We start from the raw sequence: 12380 nt of genomic DNA, 5'->3' as shown, positions 1-12380 counted from the left end.
CTATTTTTAAACTCCATAAAACACTGGGAATAGTCCTACGTTAGGGACCATTGATCTGTAAGATTTCCAGCACATTTTGTGTTTGTGTGCCTATATAATATATGCATTTATCATTCCATTTGATTAAATTGTAAAATTGTAATTGCAGCAGATAGCTAATGCCTATCTAAAATGCACAACATTGAGGTAAGATTTGGTGATGACATTAGAGCTAATGCTAATAAATCAAATGGGAGTTTTATGGTTATGGTAAATACAGCCTCCTGTAATGGTATACTAAGTACAGCAAAAGAGAAGGAAAGGTTTTTAAGGAATAATGGAACAAATATGGGCACTATTTGGTCTAAAAATACTGTTTATTTTATATGCTATATAATATTAGCCAAGTTTTTCTTTGTTTTGAAACTCAATTACAAATTTTCAGTATAGATATAATATTAGATTTGATAGGGGCATTCAGAATTATGAGGGATCTAGACAGAGTAGCTAGGCAGAAGCTGTTCCCATTGGTGGAAGGATAGGGGAACTACAGGACACAGATTTAAGATAATTCGTAAAAGAAACAATGGTGACATGAGGAATAACTTTTTTATGTAGCAAGTAGTTAGGATCTGTAATCCCTGAGAGTGCAGTGGAGGTGGTTTCAATCGAGGCATCTAAGAGGAAATTGATTTATCATCTGAAAAAGAACCTTTCCTTCTCTTCGGCTACACTTAAAATACCCTTATAGGAGGCCATATTTACAATAATTTAAGTATCTGAAAAAGAGGGTTATGCAGGGCTCTGGGGGGAAGGGGGGAGTGGCACGAGGTGAATTGCTCCTTCAGAGAGTCAGCACAGACGCGACAGGCCGATTGGCCATCTTCTGTGCTGTAACTATTCTATGGGTGGGATTTTCTGGCCCCGCCCACCGCTGGGATCATCCAGTCCTGCGGAAAGTCACTGGAATCTCTCGCAGCGGGTTCTACCACGAAGGAGCTGGAAAATCCTGATTCTGTATAATGTCTGGTATGACACTGAGCCACCCTGACTAGGAAAATTTCATCTTTAACCCAATCCATGATCTGCACAGATTTAGCAGGCCTGAATTAGGATAGTGATTTGACCTCATAAAATCTTAGCCTAACAAGCTCAGGAAAAAGGAGAGATTAAAGAGCAGAGAGGAAAAAATGCTTAATCACAACAATATAACACTTTTAATGTCAAAAAAATGCCCTGATGCAATTTACATTGGGAAGGAAAATAGATAAATAGACAAAAGGGAACCTACAATGCAATGAGAGTTAGGAGAGGTTGGTGGAACAAATTAACTTTGGTCTTCAAAAGTGGAAAGACAATTGGAGAACTTTAGGTAAGAAATTCTAATATAGAATGGTAAGTTTTAGGTAAGAGTAGCGTGGAAACTCTGCTGACAGTGATGGTTCAAAGCGGGATGCTCAAGAGAGGTTGCACAAATGGCCAGAGACTGAGGATTGATGGATGTTGGATATAAGAAAGAAAGAAAGACATAGATTTATATAGTGCATTTCATGACTTCAAGATGTCCTACATTTCTTTAAAGCTAATGATGCACTTTTGAATTGTAGTCACTGTTGTAAGGTAGGAAATATGGCAGCCAATTTGAACATAGCAAGGGCTTACAAGCAACATTGTGATTAAAAACTAGATAAACTGTTGGTTGAAGGTTGAATATTTGCCAGGACATCAGGGAGAACTCCCTTGTTCATCAAAATAGTGTCACCTCTTGTGTCTATGTGAGAGGGCAGACTGGACCTCGGTGCAACATCTCATTCAAAGGATGGCACCCCCGACAATGCAGCACTTCTTCAGTATTGCACTGAATGAGTGGTCTAGATTGTGTTCAAGGCTCTGGGATTTGAACCTACAACATCCTAACCTGGAGGCAAGTGCTGCCACTAAGCCATAGATATCAAAGGCTATAAGATGTTTAAAGTGGGGCAAGACTAAGGAAAGATTTGAAGACAAAAATTTGAAATTCAACAGAGTTAATTTTAACCTAACCTGCCAGGTAGGAAATTGATGGGATGAGATCAGCCACCCTTTTTACTCCCATTCAATTTTACTCTTTGTTTAAAGTGGAAAGTAAAATTGGCAAGGGTGTAAATTAGGCTGCATCTGATCCATCAGTTTCTTACAGGCAGGTTAGGTTACAATTACCACCATTGTGTTGGGAAGATGAGTTGACGAAGATGGGAGTAATGAGTGAATAGGACAAATATATGGGCACTGAGTTTTGAGCAAGTGAAGGATTGAAGGTTGACAAGGAGGACCTTGTCGAAATTGGGTGTAGATATGACAAAATCTGTGGGTCCAGAGATGATAAAATCTGTGGGTGAGTCCATCAGGGAAAGTGGCAGCTAATCCTGTGGGGGTGGAAGTGGTCCTGTTGATGGAGGATAAGAAGTTTCAATTTTCCTCTGGGTTGAACAGCATGCTAAGGTTTCACATGATCTGGGTCAGCCTGCGTATGCGGTCAGGAAGAGTGAGGAGTCACTGGAGGTTATGTTTATTTTTTAGAAAAACATGGTCTTTGCTGAAGTTTATTCTACATCAAAGATTGTATTTTTCTGCAAACTGCTGATGGTCTCAAACTCATTGAGGAAAGCAAGTTTTTAAAAATAAATTTATTGAAGCACTTGTGTCTGAATACTCAGGAACCAAAGGTTTTACATGCTTGAATATGTGCTGTTATGCTTCATGAAATGCTTCATAGTATATTATAAAATATAACCTTTAAAATATAGGATCAAAGATAAAGGAGAGTCTGCCATAGTTAAGAGCCGTATAATCACGAGGGTGGGGTGTATTTCATATCCAATTAATAATATAGAAACAATATTGAACGTTTGAAAGTAAGGAGATAATTCCAAACAGAATGCTGATTGTGTGCCATGCAAGAAACTTTTATTTTCTTCAACCTAAATAAACTGGTGCCGTTAAAAGGTTATACATCTGCTAGAGTTTATTTTCTTTTCTTTGGAGTGTGCATTTTCTCTTGCATATTTCGAATATCCAACATATTAAAACTACAAAATTCTTGTAAGGCTCCATTGCAATGCCCCCCCTCGCCCCACACCCCCTCACCACCATTTCTGTCATTGAGTAGCCTACCAACTCTTAATGGCTGACTCAAGCTTGAAGTATAGTCACTCGGGTCTGATACAAGGGATGGTGTACCCCAGCAAGAGACATTGCCGAGAGTAGGGGAGAAGATAAAAAGAGGAATAAATTATTTATTTTGAGAGTTGTACAATGAGACTGCTTTAGTACATGTTTGCAAAGGAATCAAGTTACTCGTTTATGTAACAATTAGAAGACTGGGATAATTTTTCTTCAGCTATCTTAATACTGGTATGAATAGTTACATAATTGAGTATCATAGCTCACTTTTCAGACTGCAGTAGGAATGCAAAAGCTTCGTTTACAAGAAGCATATCAAAATTGCATTGCATGATTTCGCTTCATTTTGGGTTTGATATTTGCCCATTGCAGGGCGTTGTCATCAATTTTTGGCTTTCAGATAGAAAATCTGTGTGTGCATGCAGTTCATAGAATGGGATTGTGCAACATTTTGCACAGCAGTTAACGTTTTGGATGGTTTCAAACATTTGGGCTTCAAAAAATTCTATTAGTGGAGTTTTGAAATTTGTGTGTACAGATCAGCAGAAGTGTAATTCAACCCTATGTGCACTCAAATGTTTTACCAATACAAGCAATTAGAAATTGTTTGTGTCCCTGCTTTTTCCTGTTACTCGTGGAAATTAACTAGGCTATTTTGTGCAGCCTGTGAGAAAAGCCTTTAAAGTGAGAATGCAATACCTTCATGAAACTCTCTTGATCGTTAGCAGGTAAATTTGGTGTCAGCCTCTCTTGGTTTTTGATACCCTTGACAGTAAGTAAGAATGTTGTGGATTCAAGCCTCATTCCGGGACTTGAGCCCACATTTTAGTGAATGGGTGCTGCTTTCAGATGAGGTGATGTCTAATATTAAAGTTCATTGAGAGCTGTTTGAAAAATGTGAAATTCTAATATCCAGGCCAATATGGCTCACTTTTGCAGTACCAAAATCTATCCAGGCATTCGTCTCATTGCTGGTCATAGAATCCTGAGCTGAATGACTTCGTTTGCCCACAATCAAACAATAATCACTGCACTTCAAATTAGCCTTGAGAGTCCAATTATGGGGGTAAGTAAATGGCCACTGTGCCATACATCATATAAAGTATGGTTTGATTCCTGCTCAATGTTGGATTTTGCTAATTTAATTTGGAGGGGCAGAAGGGAACAATAAGGGATAGTTTACGAGTGTTCCTGGGAGAGAGAGGGGGGAAAACCAGTCCTGCTTTCCCTTTTTTATCAGTGTTGACTGAAACCTTTTGGACAGTTCACATATATGGACATTGAATGTAGATAGGATTGGACTAAAGTGTGACACATGCATGATGGAATAGCCTGTTGTTTCATAGACCCTGAAATCGGGCAGGAAGAATGCTAACTTGATGAGCAACAGGAGGCACAGTATCCTTAGGAGTGGAAAGGAGAAAATGGGGACGGATAGCTTAAAAAACATAACCCAGGTAGAAAAGAATTCCTTTGGGAGGTGAAACTCGCTAATGGTGGTACCTATTCCTTTCACTGTAAAGTTCAGTGAACTTTATTGCTGTAGTCTGAAACCATTTCATTTTAAATTAAGCAAAATATTTTGCTTTGCTCTGAAAATGTGCTTTGCTTTAAAAAAGGTTATGTAATTCTCTCTGCATTTTGTTTTGTACTTGCAATGAGTAGAATTTCTCATTTTCAAGCTGAAAAGCATTGATGACATTGCCCTCTTAATGTTGTAGAGAAGTTCAGTCAATGAATAATATTGGTCGGCAATGTGCATGTAAGCATACTGATGAATTCCCTTCATATTACCACAATGACAGTAATTGTTGCCAGGGTACATGTGGCTTCCATTGGTAGGATTCAGGGGTGATGGTGGCATCATATTTATGTGGCACTAAATGTAGATTAATCCCGGAGTCAAACAATTAATTGAAAAGATGAGATTTGTGCTAACAATGCAGATCACATTAGCTTGATTTTGCCAAGCAAAAAGAAAATGAGTAAATGGCTTAAACATATTTTTTGTTTTTTTTTCCTCCCCAAGTAACTGCATCCTGTTTCAGAATCTTTGGGGTTGGCTATAGCAGTCTCCTTGAGCTGAACAGCAGTATTTCCTGAAAATACTATGTCACCATGTTGCTTATTACAAGAAATTCATGCCACATATGCTGCAACACAAACCTAACACATTTTTGACCTCCTAATTATAAGTAAAAGTTTCTGTCGTACCAGCTTGTGATTAACATTGCATTTTTGATCTCATCAAATTCTCCTGTTTACTAACGTGGTGAATTGTGTACAAGGGTGGGGACTGCCCCTTTAACTCATCATTGCTAAATACTCTCCTCTGCTGGTTTTGTGAAGATGAATGTTTATTTATTCACTGACTGGATGTGGGCGTCGCTGACAAGACCAGCATTTATTGCCCATCCCAAATTGCCTTTGAGAAGGTGATGGTGAGCTGCCCCCTTCAATCCCTGCACTCATGGTGCTGATAGGTAGGGAGTTCCAGGACTTTAGCCCAGTGACAATGAAGGAACTGTAATGCATTTCCAAGTCAGGATGGTGTATGATGTAGAGGGGAACTTGGAGATGGTGTTCTTTCTTTGTGTTTGCTGCCCTTGTTCTTCTACAGGCTGTTTATAAAGTCTGTGTAGCTTTAATAACTTCGGGTGTACACATGACAATAGCAAACTGTAAATGGCATATGAAAGCATAACTCATGAAGTTTTAATACAATACAGTTCATATTTCTAGCCTTCAATATAATTTGCCATCTTTTTGATACCATCATTCAATCTGATGTTGCAACAATTCACTTTCTAGTACTATTTTCATTTTCAGCACCATTAACAAGATTAACATTAAAAATACAGGAACTATGGTTTCATATACCATTTACAGCTTGCTTCTATCAGATATACATTCAAAGTTTTCAAAGTTGCAGAAAGAATCTGTAAGCACCCTGTAAGTGGTAGGTGGAAAGTAACTCACACAACAATTAGAATATAACTTGTAGCAAGTGACTTGATGATGAACATAAGAAATAGGAGCAGGAGTAGACCATATGACCCACTGAACCTGCTCCGCCTTTCAATATGATCATGGCTGATCTTGGGCTTCAACTCCATTTCCCATGCATTCCCCGTGCCCCTTGATTCCTTGAGAGACCAAATTATCTGTCTATATCAACCTTAAATATATTCAACGATGGAACATCCACAACCCTCTGGGGTAGAGAATTCCAAAGATTCACAACCATTCAATGAAGAAATTTCTCTTTGTATTAGTTCTAAATGATTGTCTCCTTATCCTGAGAATGTGCCCCATGTTCTAGATTCTCCAGCCAGGGGAAACAGCTTCTCAGCATCCACCCTGTCAGGGCCCTTCAGAATCTTGTATGTTTCAATGAGATTATTTCTCATTCTTCAAAACTCCAGAGAATGTAAGCACAACTTACTCAGTCTCTCATCATAGGACAACCCTCTCATCCCAGGGACAAATCTATTGAACATTCGCTGTACTGCCTCCAATGCAAGTACGTTCTTCCTTAAATATGGAGACCAAAACTGTACACAGTATTCCATGTGTGGTCTTTCCTAAGCCATGTACAATTGCAGCAAGACTTGTTTATTCTTGTTTTTTATTTATTATGAATTGTTAATCATCTATTTTGGCAAGAGTACGGCCAGCTCTCTGGTGAATACATTTGTCCCTCACTAGTGATGGATTTGAACCCACCAGTGCTCCTGTGGTATAAGTAACTACATTGTGAGTAATTATTGTCAACTGCAATTGCCTCTGGGAATTGGGGAGAGGTTTGCCAGAGCTTTGCCCAAAATTTTTTTTCCATCACTTCAGTCTCCCCCTCCAGAAGTTAGCATTACTGCTAGATGGAGAGGGCGGTGCACTAGTCTGCTCAGTTTAAATAAATACTTGCATTTAAATTGCGCCTTTCATGACATCTCGATGTCCTAAAGCACTTCACAGCCAATTAAGTACTTTTTAAGCTTAGTCACTATTGTGTTGTAGGAAATGTGGCAGTCAATTTGTGAACAACAAACTCCCACAAACAGCAGTGAGCAGTGAGACAATGACCAAATAATCTATCTTTTTTAAAGTTATGTTGGTTGAGGGATAAATGCTTTTTTGAAATAATGGCCAGGATCTTTTGCATCCACCTGAGAGGACAGATATTGCCTTAGTTTAATATCTCATCCAACAGACTCCCACAATGCTGCACTGGGGTGTCAGTCCAGATATTGTGCTGAAGACTCTGGAGTAGGACTTAAATTGAATACCTACTAGTACAGAGGTGAGAGCGATACCCATTGAGTCACAGATGGGATATAGTGACTACGCAAGGTCAGTTCCCACCTTTCTTTTTGGATGTTTGCTTGTGCTTTACCCTGGTGTTAAAGCTCTTTCTTGGCACAACCCACATTTAGAAGGATAAAATCTATCACTGTTATTCACTATCCATGTTATATCCATTATATTTTTGCTGAAATTTGAGTGATTATGCTGGAAATGGCAGCTGCAAAATGCAGTCAGGGTTTGATAATGCGCACTGGCATGTTAAGAATTGGTACCACACAGTGGTAGACAGTAGGTTTGCGCCTGTGCTGGCCCAGTCCTTAGCTGGGGCCTATGGTAGAGGACACCACACAATACACTCAGTTGCAAAACAATTACTGTGCTATGAATCTATGCCACCCATTACACAAGCTACACCAGAGATTTGGATGAAAGCTGGGGAGAAGGGAAATTCATAGCAGTTAAGCATGCAGCCTTTCAAACTGTACCTTCCAAATCTTTGAGTGTGATAATTTCCGTCAACATTCTCCCCACAAAAGCAAATACTCAAAATAATGAACAACAATTTTTCAATTGGTCCTTACCTGCAGTTTTATGGAATGGTTAATGCATTCTGTACGGCCAAGGCAACAGTGTCCCCTGTGAAAGATGTTATTATATTGCCCTTCCAGGGACATCATCACATACAGCACGCAGCCTAAGGACCACATTTAAAAAAAAAATTCATTCATGGGATGTGGGCGTCGCTGACTAGGCCAGCATTTATTGCCCGTCCCTAATTGCCCTTGTTCAGAGGGCAATTAAGAGTCAACCACATTGCTGTGGGTCTGGAATCACATGTAGGCCAGACCAGGTAAGGATGGCAGATTTCCTTCCCTAAGCACATTACTGAACCAGATGGGTTTTTACAACAATCGACAATGGTTTCATGGTCATCATTAGACTTTTAATTCCAGATTCTAATTGAATTCAAATTCCACCATCTGCTGTGGTGGGATTCGAACCCCGGTCCCCAGGGCACCACCCTAGGCCTCTGAATTATTAGTCCAGTGACAATACCACAATACGCCATCCCCCCCACCACCCCCGCCCCCCAAATGAACAATTTAATGCTGTGCTCAAAATAAGTAAGATTAACCAGACTTTTTAAATAAGGGATCATAGAAACAATTACTTGCAAATTATGAAATTGCTTCCCTGTACAATAGGCTGAGACATTTTCTTTTGGGAGGTAGGAGGGAAGTTTACAATCACTGAAGATGCAATCCATTGCAAGGTAACAAAATTCGATTGTAATATAATTGGAGACAAATAAATCTCACCGTGGAGATAAATATATGTATATAGTAAATAAATGACTAGGAGTAAATTAGAAAAATGTGTAATCAGTTCCTAGGTGAGTACTGCAGCACAGGAACTTGTACCTGCATAGACCACTAACCAATGTCTGTAACTTTTTGCTGCCAGCAGAGAACAGCAAGTGTGTTTGACAATATATAACATTACTATTGATGGTACAAACTTACAGAGCAATAATCTACATGTTCTGATAATTGCACGGAATCAAAGAGGAAAGGATAGATCTGTTTGTCCTGAAATGCAGTAATTTAGTAGATCATAACTAAAGTAGTCAGATCCTTGAGATTATGTTACAAGCCTGTATTTTATTTTCTTGTACATAAAATTATTCCATTTTCTTTGATCTTTGTTGCTGAGCTTTTCTGTTCTACTGATTTCTGTAACCACCACCATTAATACTGCTGAGCTTTGCCCATGTGTTTACTTCATATCCTCGGACCAGGGATTTTAGGAAAAAAGTGAAATGTGTAGTTTGTCATTTGATAGGAAGTGACAGGACCCTTTTGAAAAAGAATGGACTATGTTTACCAGGTTATACATAATCCTGCATATTATGTAGAGGATAATGGATACCTCTAAATTGCAGGGTAGCAATCTAGTCAAGTGGTTGAGATGATATCGGCAACTGAGAACAAACCTTGAGTGATTTATGAACCTCATTTGATCCCATCACTTGGAGTATTGCTGTAAATGTACTCATTGTTTCATCCCAGTTTTGTTTGGCCCCTTCCTGAACGTGCTGACTCTTGCTGGGTACAATTACAAGGAGGATATCAACCTTGCTACATTTTGCCCACACGTCATTCTTAATGCATCTGTGTAGAAAGCAAGTGTCCATAGGTTATTCCTCAGTGGAAAGATCATAGCAGATCCTAATCTGATACTCAGCAGCTGTTCACACATGTGAACTGCTAGCAGGGCTCACCAGATAGTGATTACGAGCTGTAATTGCGGCTGTTTACTTTTTTTTCTTGCTTCCCTAGTGCAGGAGTGTTGAGAATTGTTACACCTCACATACTGTCCCAGCAGAATGCTTAACCCAGACTAAAGATCAAATCAGCCAGTATGAAATACAGGCATTGATTGAGGCTATCATAAATTTGAGCATTACAGACTACAGTTTTCTGAACTACTGTGCTAGCTAAGTATAAACCTGGGATGGCTGGCTCAGTTCCACTCTCGTCAGTGCACTTATCAATAAAGCCATTGGTGGAGCTTAGTTATTTCCACATACTGTAAAATGTAGTGCACCATTGCACATTTGTGGAAATGTTTAATGAAACTGAGAATAAAAATGTATGCTGGTGTAGCCAATAATAAAGTATTGCTGAAAAAAGAGACATGCTGTCAAAGCTTTTCGTCTTGCACTTATCAGGATAGTTCGCAAGAAATTGCCAACTGTGATAGTGGAGCAACAATTTATACTGCATGAGAAAAAAGTGCTGATTGGTTGGCAAGTGGACTCTGATGGAGGCGTTACCTTGGAGAATGTAGCATGGAACAGTTAACTGCCCAGCTTTGTTTAAATTCAAACCAGGCAGATCAACTCTGGTCAAGGCTTTGCCCTGGGGAATGAACCAGGAAATGACTGTTCCCTAAGCCTTTGCTTAGTTGAAAAAGGCACAAAGTGTGGACATGTTCCTTCTGTATGCAAAGCACAGGGCCCTGTGTATAAATACATTTGGCTTCTAGCATGCGTAAGTGAGCCTCTGCCAGCCTGACTAACTATCTTAAATTGGTTCAGTGTAATTCTTAGTACAATCAGGATTGTTTAGAAGGTGTTGTACAATCACAACACGAGTGGTATTTTCTACTAACGGGATGCTTCCGTCAAGCCAAAAAGATGTTCTGCCTATCACACAAATGAGCAATGTGATGTATGACTTTGTTATGCCTATCTCACAAATGAGCAATGTGATGTATGACTTTCAGTGCCAGTGTGATGCCGCGTATATAGGCCGTATGACCCAGCAATTAGCAGATCGTGTAACACACAGCAGCACATCCCATCGGCTGTTCACAACAGGCAAAGTACTGATCATGCCCAACCAGCCTGTGCTTGCAAAACTGAAAACAATGCCCAACATTAGATGTGATTTCACACAAAGGGCCCTGTGCTTTGCTGACAGAAGGAGCATGTCCACACTTTGTGCCTTTTTCAACTGAACAAAATGTTACTCACAATAAGAGTTTGTGGTGGAAGAATTAATCCAAGCAGGTCTCTTGGTTAAAGCTGGTTTATTTCCAAGACAACTCCTCAGTGCTACTAATTTCCTAGTAGTTGCCACACACTGTTCCAGCTATACCTTTTTACTCTATTCAGTTGGGATAATTAATGCCCATCACCTGTTTAACTACCAATTGGTTTTAACAAGATGATTGCCATATTAACACAAAACCTTAGGAAACAATCATTCCCTGGTTCGTTTCCTAGGGCAATGCCTTGACCAATCAGAGTCGACCTGCCCAGTTTGAATTTGAACAAAGCTGGGCATTTAACTGCTCCATGCTGCATTCTCCATGGCAATGCCTTCACCAATCAGAGTCCACAGGCTAACTTGTGGCCCTCCATTGACCAGCATACTTCTACAGCTGATGACCTGCTGAACCACATCCATCTTTGGTGCCCTTGTCTTCAGAAAGCATTTGCTTTCTTCCTCAAGTACAAGGTGTGTAAACTGAGCTTTTCTAACATGCAACTTATTTGCCCATACAACACCAGATCTGGCAAGACCCACATCAGGCTCAATTAAGCCTCACTGTCTTCTGCCAAAAATGCCAGCTTTGCCAGGAGTATCCTGGAAAGCAAACCTAAGCCAGCACCACTCTTCATCACTGCATCTTCCTTGCCCCCTCCACTCTCAACTTCAACAAGTGTGAGGAATTCAGAAAACTTTTGCCATCAAGGGTCATAGAACCATAGAATGGTTACAATTCGGAAGGCGGACTGCTGCAGCAGCCCTCTGCAAGAGAAAATCAGCTTGCTTCACAATCCCTGTCTTTTCCCAATGACCTAAGTTATTTTCCCTCCAGGTACTTATCCAATTCCATTTCAAAGCTCTGATTCTATCTGCGTCCACCACATTCTCAGGTATTGCATTCCAGATCCTAACCACTCACTGCATGAAAAAGTTTTTCCTCATGTTGCCATTGGTACTTTTGCGAATTATCTTAGCCAGTATCCTCTGGCTGTCAACCGTTTTGCCAATAGAAACAGTTTCTCTCTATGTGCTCTATCTAGACCCCCCCATGATTTTGAACACTTTTCTTCTCTAAAGAAAACAACCCCAGCTTCTCCAATATATTCACCTATAAGCCCACATACCTAAAAGCATTCTCGTAAATCTTTTCTGTTCCATCTTTAAAGCCTTGACGTTCTTCCTAAAGGGCGGTGCCCAGAATTGGATACAATGCTCCAGTTGAATAACTTCCTTGCTTTTGTACTCCTTGCCTCTGTTTATAAAGCTCACGATCCCATATGCCTTCTTAACCACTTTCTCAACCTGCAAGGATTTGTGCACATAGATCCCCAGGTCACTCTGTTCCTGCATTCCCTATAGAATTATAGCCTTAATATT

At 39.9% G+C, this 12380-nt stretch overlaps 1 protein-coding gene across 11 annotated transcripts in view; it reads left to right on the top strand.

Moving 5' to 3' along the window:
* Positions 1 to 12380, top strand: part of gtdc1 (glycosyltransferase-like domain containing 1) — a 423082-nt gene that overhangs the window by 1636 nt on the left and 409066 nt on the right. For 2 of the 11 annotated variants that reach the window (XM_078552499.1, XM_078552508.1), the window contains exon 2: positions 4081 to 4207. The exons of the other annotated variants lie outside the window; for them this stretch is intronic. The gene's annotated coding sequence lies outside the window, so the exon portion shown is untranslated. The remainder of the gene's footprint in view (positions 1 to 4080; positions 4208 to 12380) is intronic. 11 annotated transcript variants of the gene reach the window in all.

Source organism: Cetorhinus maximus, chromosome 11 (assembly GCF_964194155.1).
Source record: "Cetorhinus maximus chromosome 11, sCetMax3.hap1.1, whole genome shotgun sequence".
Classification (NCBI taxonomy): Eukaryota; Metazoa; Chordata; class Chondrichthyes; order Lamniformes; family Cetorhinidae; genus Cetorhinus; species Cetorhinus maximus.
This window is presented reverse-complemented; position numbering and strand designations above follow the sequence as displayed.